The sequence below is a fragment of the Mustela nivalis genome (genome assembly GCF_964662115.1).
Source record: "Mustela nivalis genome assembly, chromosome: 2".
NCBI lineage: Eukaryota > Metazoa > Chordata > Mammalia > Carnivora > Mustelidae > Mustela > Mustela nivalis.
In genome coordinates this window covers 23774140-23791559 of record NC_139021.1, presented here as the reverse complement: position 1 = coordinate 23791559, position 17420 = coordinate 23774140, and the positions used below count along the sequence as shown (strand labels likewise).

Sequence of the window (17420 nt, the reverse complement as noted above, 5' to 3'; positions counted from 1 at the left end):
TTCATCAGGGTCAGAAGAGAATCTGTGTGTTAGCGAGAGATAATAACATGATGTGTATTTATTCTAGAACAGGGATGGACAAACTCTGGCCTTTGGGCCAAACCTAGTCAATGGCCTGTAGTTACAGTATTACTGAAACACAACCATAATTATTTGTTCATGTGTTCTCTCTGACTGCATTCTCACCACAACAACAGATTGACTAGCTAGATAAGGAACCTATGGCCCTTAGAGCTTAAAATATTTACTATGTGGACCTTTAAGAAAAAGTTTGCCAAACAACCCATGCCCTATACTAGTATCTCCTATGTAGAATTAAGAATAAAGCTCCACACATTCTGTGTGGTTCAGTTTTTCTTTGCAGATGTTTTCAGTAATTTCTTAATATGGAGTGAAATGCATAATGTAAAATATCAAATTTGATTTCCAATGAATAAGGCTCCCTTCCTTTTTACTAACTAGATGTTAGATCCTTGTACATACTGTTCTTGCTTTTAGCATCTATCCCTTAATAAACTGTATTGTTTTATTAAACCAAAGATTTCTGATGCTAACTGCAGAAAATTAGATTGAGAAAGCAGAATACTGTATAATATAAGTAACATATAATACGATTATGTGATTTGAGTCTCTTTCTTTTTCTATTTTCATTTTTTACCCCATGGATCTAGGAACTGATGCTGAAAAATTAAAAATAAGAGTATAATTGCTTGTCTCTGACCTAAGCTTGTTGTCCGCCTTGTAATCAGTTTTGCTGGAGCTTCAGTTTCTTATTTCTGATACAGCACATTATTTTTTTAAATAATACTTCATTTTGTTCAAATTGGTTTGAAAAGATGTATTGCTCTCACTTTTCAGTCTCATTATTTCCTTTGAACCCTGATATTATTATTATATTAAATATTGTTCCAATGCATTAAAAAGTACTGCCCTTACTGAAGAAATATAATATCCTTCTTAAAAAGAAATCAAACTCTTGGAGAAATATAGGTTAAATTATTTAAAATAAGTAAGAAACAAAACCCCAACCCAATATTTTAGTATTACACCTTGCCAAATATCATATTTTAATGACACAAGAAAGAATAATATGAAGCACAAAGGATGTGGGTTGCCATAGAGTTTGGTGAGCTATAAGCGAATTGATAGCCTTAATTTATTGAAGATATAAATTGCAATTGAATAGAATTAACTTGGCCAAAAGAAATACATTTATATTTGATTGTCTAATGTTATCTATTTGAAGTGAAATTAAGAATATACAAATAAGTTTTGCATTTTCTCGAACTTTTTGATGATCTAAAGATATGTGACTGAATGGAACCTGAAGGGAATTATAAGAAAGTGGAACTCTTCCTGTCATTTCAGAATTCCTGCTGAAGATGCAAAACAATCCTAAGAGCTAATAAGCTTTTCTGCATTCTGAAGAGGAACTCCTAGGCATACAGTCACAGGATTTACTAATATTTGACCAGACCTTCTGCATCCTTCACGCTCACTACCTCTTGTAGCCCAAACAAGAGAAAGTCTCAAATCCATCACAGGGAAGAGTTTACCTGAGTGTTCAGTTGTATGGTTATTAAAAACATGGTGGTACTCTCTGCCCCAAGCTAGTTGGGTTCTGGGAAAAGCACACACAGAAATTTAGGGAGCATATTGAAGGTAAGGCACATATGACATTTCCCACATGGATGGTTGGTTGTTGAGTTAGAGAAACTTGTGCCATAGTACTGCAATGGACTTAGGTGGGGGAGGGTTGGGACGAGACTAATATATATCGCCCTGAAGGTGCAAGTCCTGTGTGAATGTAGAGGCTAAAAGCTGATTCTCTTCTATACCTTTCTCAAAATTTGATTATAGATAGAGCAGCCACAGAAAAGTGGAACAAGATAGAGAGTCACTGGCCATGTCACATATGCCCACCTTTTAGTGTGGTAAGACTAAAGGTTGATATAAAATATACGATAGCCAGTTAAGCTTGAATTTCTGGTAGAGAGCATATAATCTTTAATGTAAACATATCCTCAGTAGTGCATGGTACACACTTATTTTAAAATATGTTTCCTCATTTATCTAAAATTCAAATTAAAGTCGATGACCCTTATATTTATTTGTTAAATATGACAAGCCTCACTGCAATGCATGTGTGAATTAATTAAAATACTACTACTTGCTGTGACAAACTCCAAAGTGCATAATCGTTCATGTATGATAGAATTTATTTCTTGCTCATGAAAATTACAAAGGAGCAAGAAACTCTTCTTTAATTGGATCCATATTTATTCCATCTTATGGTTCCATCATTTTCAAAGGTGTCTTCCGAGATCTTTGGGCTTATCTGGCTAAAGGATGCAGATGTGAAAAGAATATGGAAGATTGTTTATGGAAGTTTTAGTGAGCCAGCCCTGGAAATAGCTCCACACTCCTACTTAGTTGGCTAGAACTCTGTCATATATCCGTATCAAATTCAAGGAAAGTTGGGAAATGCAGAACACCTTTACCTGAAAAGAAAAGAAAATGAATTTGGCATACAACTGTCCAATCTCTAGCACACTGAATTCCCTTGTACCAGTGGAAACTCTGGATATTACTTCACCCAAAGTTTCTTTAAAGGACTGATCCAAGGGGCACCTGGGTGGCTCAGTGGGTTAAGCCTCTGCCTTCAGCTCAGGTCATGATCTCAGGGTCCCGGAATCGAGCCCCGCATCGGGCTCTCTGCTCAGTGGGGAGCCTGCTTCCCTTCCTCTCTCTCTGTCTGTCTCTCTGCCTACTTGTCAAATAAATAAATAAAATCTTTAAAAAAAAAAAAGGACTGATCCAAGAAAGCATTTTTCATAGAGAAGAGATTCATCAATTACAGACTACACTGTACCTGTGAGTGAAGATGAAATTGTTGAGAAGGGTTTCTAGAGATTAGACAGAGTGTATTTCCTTTATCAGTGAATTATTCAGTGTGAGGATGCTGAAAAATAATCTCCAAAAATATAATCTGAAAGAAATTCAGCATTGAGATACTTGCAACACTACACAGAAATTAAAGGTTTATTCCTCTTTCATTAATGCCTTTTTCACCCCTGTCAGACACCAGGAATACAGGAAAAGAAGATAACCAGATGAAAGAACAGATTCTAGATCTCCACTGCCCGTCAGGCCAATCTAAGAATGATGAAAATGGGGTATTAATCTTTCAGTGGAATGTGAGAATGAATTTATTTGTTTTAGACTAATCAACACATGGAAATGGCCAGAAAGCTGTCATTTCTATTCAGTGGTACTCAAGGCTCAGAGAAGAACGATCTAAAATGGAATTGAAGACGATGTTTGATTAAAAACTCCTTAACGTCCTATTTATGGCCCACAACTACCATTCAGATTCCTCAATAACCTCGGTTACATAGGAAAAGGAGAAGTTATCCAGTGGGTTTTCCTAAATTCTGGATGTTTCTACCCTCAAATAATACCTATTAGTCATCAATGAGTGTTTCCTCAGAAGCAGCAAACCTTTTCTTTTTTGGTTTGTTTTTTAATCCTATTGAATTTTAAGTAACCATGTGTCTTCTATATAATTGAATTCCAGTCAGGAACAGCTAAAGTACGGAACCAGACGGAAGTTTTGCTTCATGTTGTCTGTGCAGATTGATCCCAGGGGCCAAGAGCTCTAGTACAAGACTCGATTGTAGGGAAAAACAAAACAAAACAAAACAAAAAAGAAAGAAGAAGGAGAGTTGTGAAAATTGGCAATAAAAACTTGCTACAAATCATAATTGCTAATAAAAGGCCATAGTTTTTCTTAAGATATCGTTGCTCATAGCATATAAATTCCCTCTGGGTTATGCTTAAAATATTTTAAATCTCATACCAGAATTATTAAAACTTAATGGAGAGTACTTTATTTTTTAAAGTATCATAAATATTTTACTGCAAGCTGTTTTGATATATATGAAAATAAGACGATCCAAAGATAATGTTTTTATTGTATTTCATTGCTGTAACTCATCTCTTAAACAATTCCCAAGTTCTCTAAGTGACTAGCCAGGAAACAAAAAAAGAAAGAGCAATCATCAGACAAGCATTCCATCAGGGTATCTCTGTAATTTATCACTTATGTGGGAAGATACTTGCTTTTACTTTTGCATAAAATAGGTGTTCAAGAAATGTCTTAAATATTGATGCATTATCATTTCTATAAAAATTAACGTGCTGTTGATGCAGCAATTAATAGGAAAGACGTATTGGAAAGAATGTAGATCAGCTTTATAGTATGATATTCTTAATGCTATGAGTCCATTTACTAAAAAGTAGAAGAAGGCACATTTTTTTCAACAATTTTTTTATAGTGCTCACAGTGTCTCTTTAAAATTCATCTATTTTGTAAATTGTAAACTGATAAAGCCACTATGGAAAACAGTATGGAATGTATTCAAAAAATTAAAAATAGATCTACCATATATGATCCACCAATCCCACTTCTGGGTATAGAGCTGACCCCTGAATAACATGGGTTTGAGCAGTAGGCATACACTTACTGTATACAGGTTTGTTTCAATAAATACAGTATAGTGCCGTAAATGTATTTTCCTTTTCCTTGTGATTTTCTCAGTAACATTTTCTTTCTAGTTTATAGAAAGAATATAGGAAATAATACATATAACACAGAAAATATGAATTAATCAACTGTTTTTTTCTTACTAGTGAGGGCTTCTGGTCAACAGTACAGTAGGCTTTTAGTAGTTAAGTTTTGGGGGGAGTGAAAAGTTATTTGCAGATTCTTGACTGCATGGGGGGTGAACTCTTCACCCTTCTGTTGTTCAAGCTCAAGTGTATACCCAAAGAAAATGAAAATGTTATCTCAAAAAGATACCTGTACTCCCATGTTCGTCATAGCATTAGTCACGATAACCAAGATTTAGAAAAACACTAAGTGTCCACCAACAAAAGAATAGAGCAAGAAAATGTAGTACGTGTATACAATAGAATATTATTCAGCCTTAAAAAAAGGAAGGAAATCCTGCCATTTGCAAGAACATGGATGAACTGGAGCATGTTAGGCTAAGTAAAATAAGCCAGACAGAGAAAGACAAGCACTGCATGGTATCACATACATGTGGACTCTGAAAAAAAAAAAAAAAGTCAAACTTACCAAAACAGAGAGTAAAAAAGAAGGTTCCAAGGGTTGTGTCATGGAAGAAATAAGTAGAGGTTGGGGTTGGCAAAAGAGTCCAAGTTACAGATTACTTATAAGATGAATGAAGTCTAAGGATATTGTATAAAATGGTGACTATAGTTGATAACACAGTATTGTACAACTGAAATCTCCTAAGAAAGTAGAACTTAGGGGTGCCTGGGTGGCTCAGTGGGTTGAGCTGCTGCCTTCGGCTCAGGTCATGATCCCAGGGTCCTGGGATCGAGCCCCGCATCGGGCTCTCTGCTCAGCAGGGAGCCTGCTTCCTCCTCTCTCTCTGCCTGCCTCTCTGCCTGTTTGTGATCTCTCTCTGTCAAATAAATAAAAATAAAAATCTTAAAAAAAAAAAAAGAAAGTAGAACTTAAATATATTCACCCAAAAAAATAAAAAAAGGGAGGAAGAGGTAAATATGTGGGGTGATGGACCTGTTAACTGAGTTGTTGGGGGAACCCGTTCACAATGTATTCATGTATCAAACCATCACATTGGGCTCTGTAAATACCTTATAATTTCATTTGTCAATTCTATCTCAATAGAGCTGAAAAATATCATGTATCTATTTTGATAAACTTTCAATTGATTAAAAAAATTGTCCAAAGCAGGTATTCAATGACTCTACCAGATAAAAGTCATCACACCCCACTAAATACTTGCACAAGTCACTTGGAAAGACAGTATGAACACCAAAAGGAGAGAAAATGTGTCAACTAGGAATTAGATTTGTGGGGGAAAAAATTAGATTTGTGAAGTTTATGGTCTTATGAGACCAGAGTGACCAAAAAATAAACTGATTTCTCCTAACGTCTTGCTTCTCATGGTTCTAGGATCATTCTCTTCATTTAGCACTTAACCAAATGATGGACAGAGAAAATAATGCATAGTAAAAATGGAAGCATGATTCAAAGCATGATTTCTAGAGACAAATTGCCTGGATCCAAACCTTGGCTCTTCTATCTACTAGTTAAAAGATACTTACAAATTATTTAAAATTTCTGTGGCCTTCTTTTCTCACAGATGAGGTAAGGACAATAATAAGGATGTTGTGAGGATTCAGTGATTTAATATGTTTAAAACCATCTGAAAGTGCCTAGAAAATAAACACTATGTAATTGTTAGTGCTTTTTACCCTTGGGACTTAACCTACCTTTGTTTATTTCTCTGTGTCTTCTTATATTGATTTTTTTCAATAATAACCATTTGTAAGTGTACAATACAGAGGCATTAATTGCACTCACAATGTTGTGCACCCAACACCACTAACTATTTCAAAACCTTTTTTATCATTCCAAACAGAAGCTCTATAATAATGTTGAATAATAACTCCCCATTCATCCCTTTCTTCATCCCCTGGTAAACTTTATTTCTAATTGTGGGTTTACTTAAGCATTATAAAGATTTACATATTTTTTACTACACACAATAAACAATCTTTAGCTTAAAGTTAAAACTTTCACTTACATGTAAAGTGGTTTTATTTAATTCTTTCTAAAATGTTTTCATTTTAAAAGAGCCAAAAAAGCTGAATAATATGTCTTTCAGTAAAGGTCTATGCTTAAATATTCACATTCAAAGCTGTTTTTCAAAACTCTTTAAAAAATGGCTAAAGATAATTTACAAATGGCAATGATTAAAATTTCCTTGTCTTTGGAAGGGTATATTAATGACTCATATGACTTTAAAGTTACAAGCATTTAACAGTTTAATCAAGCATGTAGTTTGTACCAGAATACAAATGGCCTGAAATTGGTTTTGGAGTGATTATTTTATCAGGAAAAGCATACTTCACCAAAACCACAGCATCAGCTTTTAAACACTGTTTTTGAGGTCTTTCTGACTTTCAACTTTGATCAGAACTGCATTTAATTTCTGTATCTCTTGCATCTGGAGTACCTCAGAGACTCCACCATGCCATTCACAAGACCTGCTACATGCAGAACAATGAGTACAGCCTCTTCCTATGTCAAGAGAGGTAGACAGGAGTAAATATGAAACAAAAATGATAGTAATTGTTGCAAGCAATCTTGTCGGAAACATTTTCTTCCGTTGCTTCACTGACAAGCTCATCCTGGCCAATGCAGCAATATCTCCCAGAGTACAAAACCATGCAAAAAGTTTTACGCCACCAAGAAGTCCTAGAAACCAGTTCCAAGGGTAGCACAGAAAAATGCTGCATGCAAAGCAATTTGCCAAACCATTTCAATCTGACATTAAAATTACAGAACAAGGCATCCAGGACCTTTTCAGTCAGGCCCTGCTCCTTGTCATTCTGGTCACTCAGGACCCTCTAAGCTTCTCCATGGCCATTTATTTTCCCAGGCTACATCAACAGCCTTCCTTCACCTGCCCTTCTTGTCTAGCAAGGAATTCCTGGTAACCTGTCTCTATGAATTTGCCTATCCTAGATATTTTACTAAGTAGAATCACATATTAACTGTGTTTTTGTGTATGATTTATTTCACCTAACACAGTGTTTTCAAGGTTTGTCCATGCATCAGAATTTCATTCCTTTTAAGGGTTAATGATGCTCCATTGTGCATATACATAACATTTTCTTTATGCATTCATCTACGGATGGGCACATACGGTGTTTTCCATCTTTTGACTATTGTGACTAATGCTACAATAAACACTGGCATATAAATTTCGATTTAGATTCCTGTTTTCAAGTTTGGGAAAGGTATAAATCTAGGAGCAGAATGGTTGGGTCATATGGCAACTCATTATTTATCTTTTTGAGCAATAGTCAAACTGTTCCCATCTTACATTTCCAGGATTTTTCATTCTCACAGCAATGTACCAGGGTTCCATTTTCTCCACAAAGTTACCAACTCTTATTATTTTCATTTTTTTCCTTTCACTATATCCATCCCAGCACATGTGAAGTGAAATCTTGTTGTGTTGATTTGCATCTCCCTAGTGACTGATGTTGAACATCTTTTCATATTCTCATAGGCCATTTGCATGTCTTTGGGAAAATGTCTATTCAAGCCTTTTGCACATAGTTTGTCTTTTTGGTGTTGAGCTTTAAGAGTTCTTTATAAATGTTGAATTTTAAATGTTTATCTGATATATAATTTGCAAATATTTTCTCCCATTTTCTGAGCTGTCTTTTCAATTGCTTGTTAATATCCTTTAATACACAAAATGTTTAAATTTTGACAAAATTCAATTTACCTCTTTTTTTTTTCTGTTGTTGTTTGTGCTTTTGGTGTCATATTTAAGAATTAGTTGCCAATTCCAAAGTCACAAAGATTTATTTCTGTATCTTTCTCTATGAGTTTTACAGCTTTAACACTTAGATTAATATTATTCACCCATTTTTAGTTGATTTTTGTATATGATATAAGATAGGTGTCCAGCAAAATTATTTTGCATGTAGATATCCAACTGTCCCAGCACCATTATTGAGACCACAGATCTTCCTCAGTTTACAGGGGTTTCCACCTGGTAAGCCCATAAGTTGAACAAATCATAAGTTGAAAAATGCATATAAGACACCTAATCTACTGAACATGAGACTTTAGCTTAGCCTAACTTAAATGTGCTCATACTTACATTAGCCTATAACTGGGCAAAACTATCTAACACTGTGTTTATTTATTTTATAATAAATGTTGAATATCTTATGCAGTTTGTTAAATATTGTACTGAAAGGGAAAAGCAGAATGGTCATATCAGTACAGAATGGTTTTAAGTGTGTCAGGTGTCTAACCTCACCATTCTGTTGTTGATGAGAAGCTGTAGATCAATACCACTGCACAGCATTACAAGATAGTATTATATTGCATATTGCTAGCCCAGAAGAAGGTCAAAATTCAAAACTCCAAGTATGGTTTCTACTGAATGTATATCACTTTGCACCATCATAAAATTAAAAAAAAAAATTATTAAGTTGAAGTAAGTCAGGGGCTGGACTGTCTATATTCTTCTCCCACTGAGTGGGCAACTCACCCTTGTCAAAAATCAGTTGGCCATAGCTATATGTTTTTATTTCTGTATTTTCAATTCTATTCCATCAATCTTTTACTTATCCATATTCTTGTACCAGACTATTTTGACTCCTGTAGGTTTACTGTACATTTTGAAAGTATAAAGACTGAACTGTTTATCTCTGCTCTTCGTTTTCAAGATCGTTTTGGCTGTTTGGGATCTCTTGAAATTTCATATGAATTTGAATATTGGCTTTTCCATTTCTCCAAAAAAAGGTTGTTCAGATTTTGATGAAAATAGCATCGAGTCAGCAGATTGCTTTGAGCAACACCTACATTTTAACAATATTAAAGAGTTCTACCCGAGAACATGAAATGTCTTCCTATTTATTTAGATCTTCTGATTTTTGTTTGTTGATTTTGTACCTTACAATTTTAGTGAATTTGTTTATTAGCCCCAAAAGCTTTTTTATGGTTGTTTTTTCTGAAAGAATGTTCTAATTTAATTTCTACAATCCCTTCTTTCCCACTTATAAGTTTAAAAATAAATATTTTAAATTTAGATCTCCCTATGAAATTCAAGAGAGTCCAGGAGCCACCTAAAGTAAGAGGACAAATTTCCTATGTAGGTATAGTTTTTTGGGAAAGGCGTTAATTGCTTGCATAGTAATCTCTCCTCCTCAAAAATATTAAGATTATTATAAAAGGAAACTAACATTGTCAGAATTTTTAAAAATTCACCTTGTTAAAGGGCACCTGGATGGCTCAATCAGTTGTGTCCAACTCTTTCTTGGTTTCGGCTCAGGTCATAATTTCAGGTTGTGAGATCAAGCCCTGCACTAGCGTCGGTGCTCAGCATGGAGTCTGAATGAGATTCTCTGTTCTCTCTCTCTTTCCTTCTGCCCCTCCCCCCACTCTCATGTATTGTCTCTCCCAAATAAATAAATAGATAATAAATGGTTTTTTTTTTTTAATGTACCTTCTTAAATCACTGGAAAATAATGAATGTATGATTATGACAGAAAAATCAGGATACTGATCTTCTTTACTGAATAAAATAAAATATATCCATATGCTTCCATTTCTCCTGATTTAGAAGAGAATAAATCATATTCTATATGAAGATTTTTAGATTTTTTTTTTACAACTGCAAAATTATCAGTTGGATAAGCTTGTATTAAATATACATATTCCCTTTCAGCACCTTAGTCTTGGTGTAGTTATAGAACAGTCATTCTTAAATCATGGTTCCTGAGGAACAGGAGCAGCAATAACTGTACACAGACTAGAAACACACATTTTGTGGCTGAAGACTGGTCCTACTGAATCTGAAAGTTTAGGAGAAGGCTAAGCAATATGTGTTTTAACAAGAAGCTTCAGAAGCAGAGTAAAGTTTGAAACCCACTAATAAATAAAGACAATAAAATGTCCATGATCTCAGGTGAATGGCTTCTCTCCTTTTTAATTTCCCAAAGCCAGCATCAGTTCAGAGGTATTGATTATACTCAATAGTCAACAAATATTTATAGGCAAGTATTACCAAATTAAATCCTAAGCTAGATTCTGGAAATGAGAGAAAAAAGGCAAAGCATCTGCACACAGGGAGGAACAAACTTACATAAAAGCCTTTTGACTCACTCACTGGTAAGCGAAAGGCTATAACAAGAGATATACACAGAGGATGCCATTAGAATCTAGAAGACCTGGATGGAGTAGGCAGGGATAGTAGAAAGTTATTCAGAGGAAGGGAACCTAAGCTGAGTGTTAGAGGATGAATAGAATTTTCCAGAATAACAGTGGGTGGAGGGTATTTCTTGTAGGATAATTATACAAGCAAATATGTTACAGCAAGATTATGTGAAGGTTTAGGAAATAACTTGTCTTTCCCTTCTGATGGAGGCATAGCGCACATAGAAGCTTACTCTGCATGGCCAAAAATGAAATTGGAGAGATTATAAAGCCTGGATCATAAAGAACCTTGATTACCAAGCTTAGGAAGGTGATAATGTGTGCTATGGAAGTATGTTAAGCCAGAAAGGAAAACAAAGATCTTGGATTCTAGAATAATGATTTTGTCAATGGATTAGATGATGAGTGGAAAAGAAATCAGACTGGAGAGAGAGAGACGTGTGTTAGATGTTTGCTATACACTTACTGCAGTAACGTGCTAAGATGTCTAAAGTGAAATAGTATAGACAGGTCTCAGTATGAATTTGTTCGTGGCATTAAAATTCGTGACTTCAATTTCCTATTATTTACAACACGCCAGTGATGTTCTTATTGTCGTAAAAGGTGAAAACTCTTAAACAATTGTCTTTAAAGATCTCAATAAAGATTATCATGAGTCTGTTACAAAGTCTATTTGTTTTAAGTCAAAGGAAGAAAAATGTCTGCACAGCTGATTTTTTTCATTTTTCTCCAAATTAGTCACTTCAAGGTACATTTGAAATGTACACTTAGAAGCACTTACTGAATAATTGGTTTTAACTCTGAACCCTATGATCTTCTGTTTAGGATAGAATATAAATCATTTGCGTTCAAAATAATAAAATATAGCTTTAATAGCATGGAATTTTTAAGATGGATATGCCATTTTCTTTGTTCTTACAGAACCTATATTTATACTCAAACTTGATTATTTTCAAACTTGGTTCTCTAACTTAGAAAAACCAATCTGTACAAGTAAACATAACAATTCTCTCCTTTACTTTTTAAATTTTTCCTTCTTAATATTTCTATCACACTTATTCAGGGCCTTTATATGAAATAATGATCCTTTTTTCCTTTCTTCCTTTCTAATTGCTTGTGACTTGTAGATTCAAGGGATTTGTGTACCCAGGAGTGTAAAAGTCATCTCCCATATACCCAGAGAAACTCCTATGATAGGAATCAATAGTTTATAAAGGGCTAGATATCATATGCAGCTAGATCAGAGAAGACTAAAAGATATCACCATGAAATTGCAAAATAAATACTAATTTCTGATTAAGCAGATGGAATACAGTATTTCAGGAAATCTAAACTCTCAAAGAAAGATTATCACTATAATAAAGAAAGAAGGTAAATTATTTATTAAATTGTTAAGAAAAATTATCCAAACTTATAAATAAACCAAAAAGAGGTGTGCATGTCCCTTCGGAGTCATCCTGGAATATTGTCTCATAGGCCCATGCAAAGATTATATAATTATTTATGCCTTTATTTGACTTGCTGTTTATCATTAATTAGGTTTCAGAGTCTATGGAATTACATGTTAACTTGTGGATTTGTGTCTGCTAGAGGTAAGAATTATTTGTCTGATAGAAAAGATAGCCCCCAAAGATTATAGTTTTGTTGCCTTATTGAACTTTAACCAGTTTTATATCCTACTTGTTCTCAGTTGGCAGAAGGAGAAGGAATATCCCTGAAGCCTCTTTTATGAAGTATTAATCCCATTCATGAGGTTCTACTCTCAAGACCTAATCACCCCCCAAAAGTCGCACCTCCTAATAACATCACCTTTGGGAGTTAGGATTCAATTTATGAATTTTGGGAGAATATACTCAAATTATAACACAGAGTCTATAAATATTCATATATGGCTTTTAGTGCGTCAACTTGGCTAGGATAAACTGCTTTCTCCAGAACTGCCTTTCTAGTCTATTTCTAGATAAGGTGGACTATAAGAGATATTGTTCATGATAGCTGGAGGACAGAAAGAAAGCCTTAGCCATTTTGTAACATGAACCTGTTCTCTCCCTGTTGTCCTGTCAAACACCAACCTAGGTGCTTCAGATTTTACAGATACATAAAAAGGATTATACAGATATAAATTATGGATCTAATCAGTTCTCTTAATTTAGAGAGATTTGAGAGGGCCTGACTTCTTCCTAGGAAAGCTTTTCCTGAGGATACACCTTGGTTCCCGTTGAATTCTGGCTTGCTCCTAATCGTCCTTTCCTGACTGCCTTGCACGAAAAGCTTTGGCCCATGCCTATAGGTGTCAACCTGCTTGTGATCTTCCCTTCTTGACCTTCTGACCTATTTCAGATTTGCTTCACCAGTCCCCACAATTTATAAGCCAATTCTTTAAGTAAATAAATAGGTGTTTGGGAAGAAGAAGGGTATAATTATATATCTTACTTATTCTGCTGAGTTGGTTCAACCCTGACAGATAAACCACATTAATGAGTTAAATATCCTTTTGCCATGCTTACTCTCTATTTGTAGGAGAGGCATCTTTTTCAACTTTTAAAGACTTTTACTTTGACAAGGTGAAAAGTGAAGAGCAACAATAGTTCTTTTGGGTACTGCTAAACTTAAGATAATAGGAAACCAAATTTGGAGGCACCTGGGTGGCTCAGTCAGTTAAGTGTCTCAGCTCAGGGTCTGAGTTCAAGCCTGGAACTGGGCTCCATGCTGGGTGTGGAGCCTATGGAAAGGGAAGGGAAAGGAAGGGGAAAAAAGAAAGAAAAAAAGAAAAGAGGAAAGGAAAAGGAAGGGAAGGGAAAGGAGAGAAGACAAGACAAGACAGAAAAGAAAAGAAACCAAATTTTGTGTCTATTTTTAACAAGTTTCTCCCCATGGTTCCAAAGTAACTGTGAGTTGTCATAGTGACACCATTAAACAATGACCTTATATGACAATAATAATTATTATTATTACCATTATTTTTGTTAATATTATTTAGAAATAATATTATTTAGAAATTAGTTTACTTAATTTCTCATTTAGCTTATGCAACCCAGTTCAATGTTGGCATGTAACCGTGCAAGGATTTTTCAAACAAGATACTCTAGAGCTAGAATGTTGACTGACAGTCACTAATTTTGCTTATCACCCACTTGATCTGATTGTTTTAGCCGCATGTAACAGGGACAGGAAAAATACAAGGACATAATGACCTGGAAAGCTGCTGTGGTCAAATGCTGCATCCTATCAGTCAGTCGAAATCAACAAGATGGAATGGCAACTTAAGACGGAACTCTGGGAAAGGCCAACTATTTATATTAAGTGTTTCTGTCAATTGAGTCAAAACATGACTCATGATGACTTCTGGCAGTGATGGGACAGAAAAGATTATTATTTTTTCCAAATGTGCCCTTGGAGAGTTGCATCTGGTGAATAAGCTTCCTTTCAAAATAGCCCTTGAGATTAGAAAAGGATGGGTTAAGAGAGGGATGATAATTAAAAATTGGAAGAAAGGCAAGTGAGTAAGAAAATGGGGGGGGGGGGGTGGAAATAACACAGATGAAAAGACCAGGAAAAAAATAAAAAAACTGGGAAAAGATTCTCTTTCAAATCACGGCCCTACACCACAAAGAGGAAAGCAACCCGTCTGTGGGATTTTCTGTTGGTGACTCAACAGAGGCTTGATTAGCTGTAGGCTCAGATACGGACAAGGTCTGTGAGCCAAGTAGGGCCCTTCCTAGACAGGGAGGAGAGCAGGCAGACCTCCCCTCCTTGTGACTGAAAGAGGAAGGGCGTAGTCTGTTTGCACTTCTCCTGCATTTCATCACTTCAACGGGTGATGTTTTCATTCACTTAAAAAAATGATGAAGTGATCCCCAATGGGTGTGTTTCACTTTCGAAACAATAAAGACGTCTGTTTTTTTGGTGATGCTGGAAGAACAAATTTTCACCAACTGCTTTTTCCACATTACACAGGGAGGGTATTCAATATCCAAGTGGGTGGCTCCCTCAAAGGGACCAATTTTGGAAACCCCCACCTAGAAAAACACTGTGGATTTTTATGGTTCTTTTCATCCAAAGGTCTCAAGGGTTTACCAAGCAAAATATGAGATCCCTGACAATATTTTGAGGTGGTAGCAGACAAGAATTGCTGACATCCCTTGGCAGATTGAAAAAAAAGGAAGAAAAAGAAGAAGAAGAAGAAAAAAAAAAAAAACAGCCGAAATGAGGGTACCATGAGCCAAAAAGTTACAGTAGAACCAAGAATAGGACAAACAAAACCGACAGATCCTATGCCTCAAATTTCTTCTGCCTTCGAAACTTTTGTACGCCTCTGTCATAACAATCATCTCATTGTGATTACACACAAAATAATACCCCTTTAATAAAATATTACTACTACCTATGTGTTGGTGTATAGAGTAACTTCTTGAAAGAGGCTCACATTTTCAAGGTCTGAGGAAATTTCCAAGATATGTGTTCCATAATCCTGACTATTTTAGAATATTTTCTTACCTTTAATAATAGTAACATTTTTGTGGTTGATATTAATTTACTTGTGTGATTAACAGTCAATCTGGAGGACTAACTATGCATATAAGAATTATAGGGTTTTATTTCACTCGAAATTGAACTTTCAATAGAATATGCCATTTGGCTTTATTTTGCAAGTGGGTTATTTAAAGCTGACAAATGGGAGGGGGAAAAGATTAGCAAATACATCTTATATATTCTTGAAATAGCTACGCTTTATTTTTAAAATGAATTTTTTTCTACATTTCCAAATAACCCTTTCTGCATTTCACTATACTGCTGACTATAATTCAAGATGACTATAAGGTTGAGAGTTTTCCCAGGAATAGGGTAAATCAATTAGCATGTGTATCATTCAGCCACTAAAAATGAAAAACAAATATCCAGAATATTAAGGACACTTCCTTCAAGTTTCAGAGCTCAGGTTCAAAATATACTTCTCATGACCTAAAGGACATTATCATCAAATGGGCTACAGAGAAAGCTCTTTTTTGTAATGTTAGTAAACATCTTGGACAAATTAGTCTCTGTTCCATGTTTCAGAAAATTCTTCATATACATATTTCAATATATTTAAAACACTGAATCTAGAATTAGAGACCGTTAAATGGTTCGTATTTATTTTCTTGAATTTCAAAATGTAGCCAGTGCCAAAAGGCTCTGGGTGTGTGTACAAAATTTGTAAAAATACATAAAAACCCACTGAACCAAAACCACAGTGGAATTCACAATAACTTTCCAGACAGCATAATTCACCACTTAGTCACCAGGGACTGCCAATCTCAAAAGATAGATTTTTTTTTTTTCCAAAAGATAGATTTTTATACCAGGAAAAGAAGATCCACAAAAAGAAGCCCTCCTTAGATTAGGAACAAAAGAAAAGTCCAACTCTAATGGACTTAAAACAATACTGTTGTTAGTGATAATAAAACAAATTAGCTGTCTAGTCTCCAGTACTAACATTTAATGAGAAGATTCTTTTTAGGCATTGTATTTTTTGAAATGATACTGAATAAGAATATTAGAATATACGGTATTGATCACTTTCTATTTCTTGTGCACTGAACTCTATATTTCTTCCTGGTTTCTTATTAGATTAACAGAGAAACTAAATTAATTGTGTTTAGCCTCATGAGAGAATTACAGTGAGCTATTGACTCTCATCCCTCTGTGTTGAGCCCAGGTAAAGAGCACAAGATGTCTCATCGGCTCTTGTCTCCTAACTTGGAGACATATCCTAAAAAATATCCTAACTTGGTTTCTTCCCTTTTCTCCTTCCCATTTGCCCTAATGAAGCCAGGAGGGATCTCCTGGGGGCAGCCAAACCTGATCTCCTCCACCGCTTCCTCTCTTCTGTTTCTGTTCTTTTTCACTGTCTCTCTGCCACACTACAGTTTCTCAGCTTGGTCTCTCCTCAGCAGTTCAACTTATCTTTTAAAAAATGGTAATCAGATCACTTCATTCTCTAGTTTATAATTTCTCGTAGCTTCTCGTTGCACTTAGAATGAAATCCAATTCCCCCAAGAATCTACACATTGTGTATGTAGTATCTGTCAACTTCTCTCTTGTGCCTATCTGTAGGACCCACGAGGACTAGAGCATAACAGTGAAATGCTGAACTTAATACAATTCGTTAGTTGTTTAAGGTTCTGTTTCTTTAAATAGCTACACACATATAAATCTAAAAACTTCTATTGTGAATGTGGATTTTAGGTGGCTTAGTAAAGGAACTATCTCACAGTAAAAAAGATAAAACATAGAAAGTTACATTAGGTATGTTATGCATAAATATGAAACCCTGAATATTTCCATTTCACCCACTGTGTCATTTTGTGCCTTTCCTCTGCAGCAACACATACATAAATTTCATGCAAATAATTCATAAAAGTCTGTTCTTGGGGGCTTGGGGCAGCTTAAGTCAAAATGAAATAGACAACAGAGTAGAGAATAGCAGAGGAATACTGTGACATATTACAAGAAATCAAAGGGCCAGGATTCTAGTCTGTTTTTGTCAGCTTTGTGATCTTAGGGAGAAAGCGCCTTAGACTTCACTCCCTTGCTTGTCAGACAAATATCATAACTAGATGACTTCTGTATCCTTCAC

The 17420-nt window shown here is 35.1% G+C and overlaps 1 long non-coding RNA gene across 1 annotated transcript in view; it reads right to left on the bottom strand.

Moving 5' to 3' along the window:
• Positions 1-2382: 2382 nt before the first annotated feature.
• The window catches only part of LOC309859210, a 148797-nt gene continuing 133759 nt past the window's right edge, over positions 2383-17420 (bottom strand). The window contains exon 3 of the long non-coding RNA XR_014308615.1: positions 2383-2501. This is a non-coding gene — a long non-coding RNA (uncharacterized lncRNA). The remainder of the gene's footprint in view (positions 2502-17420) is intronic.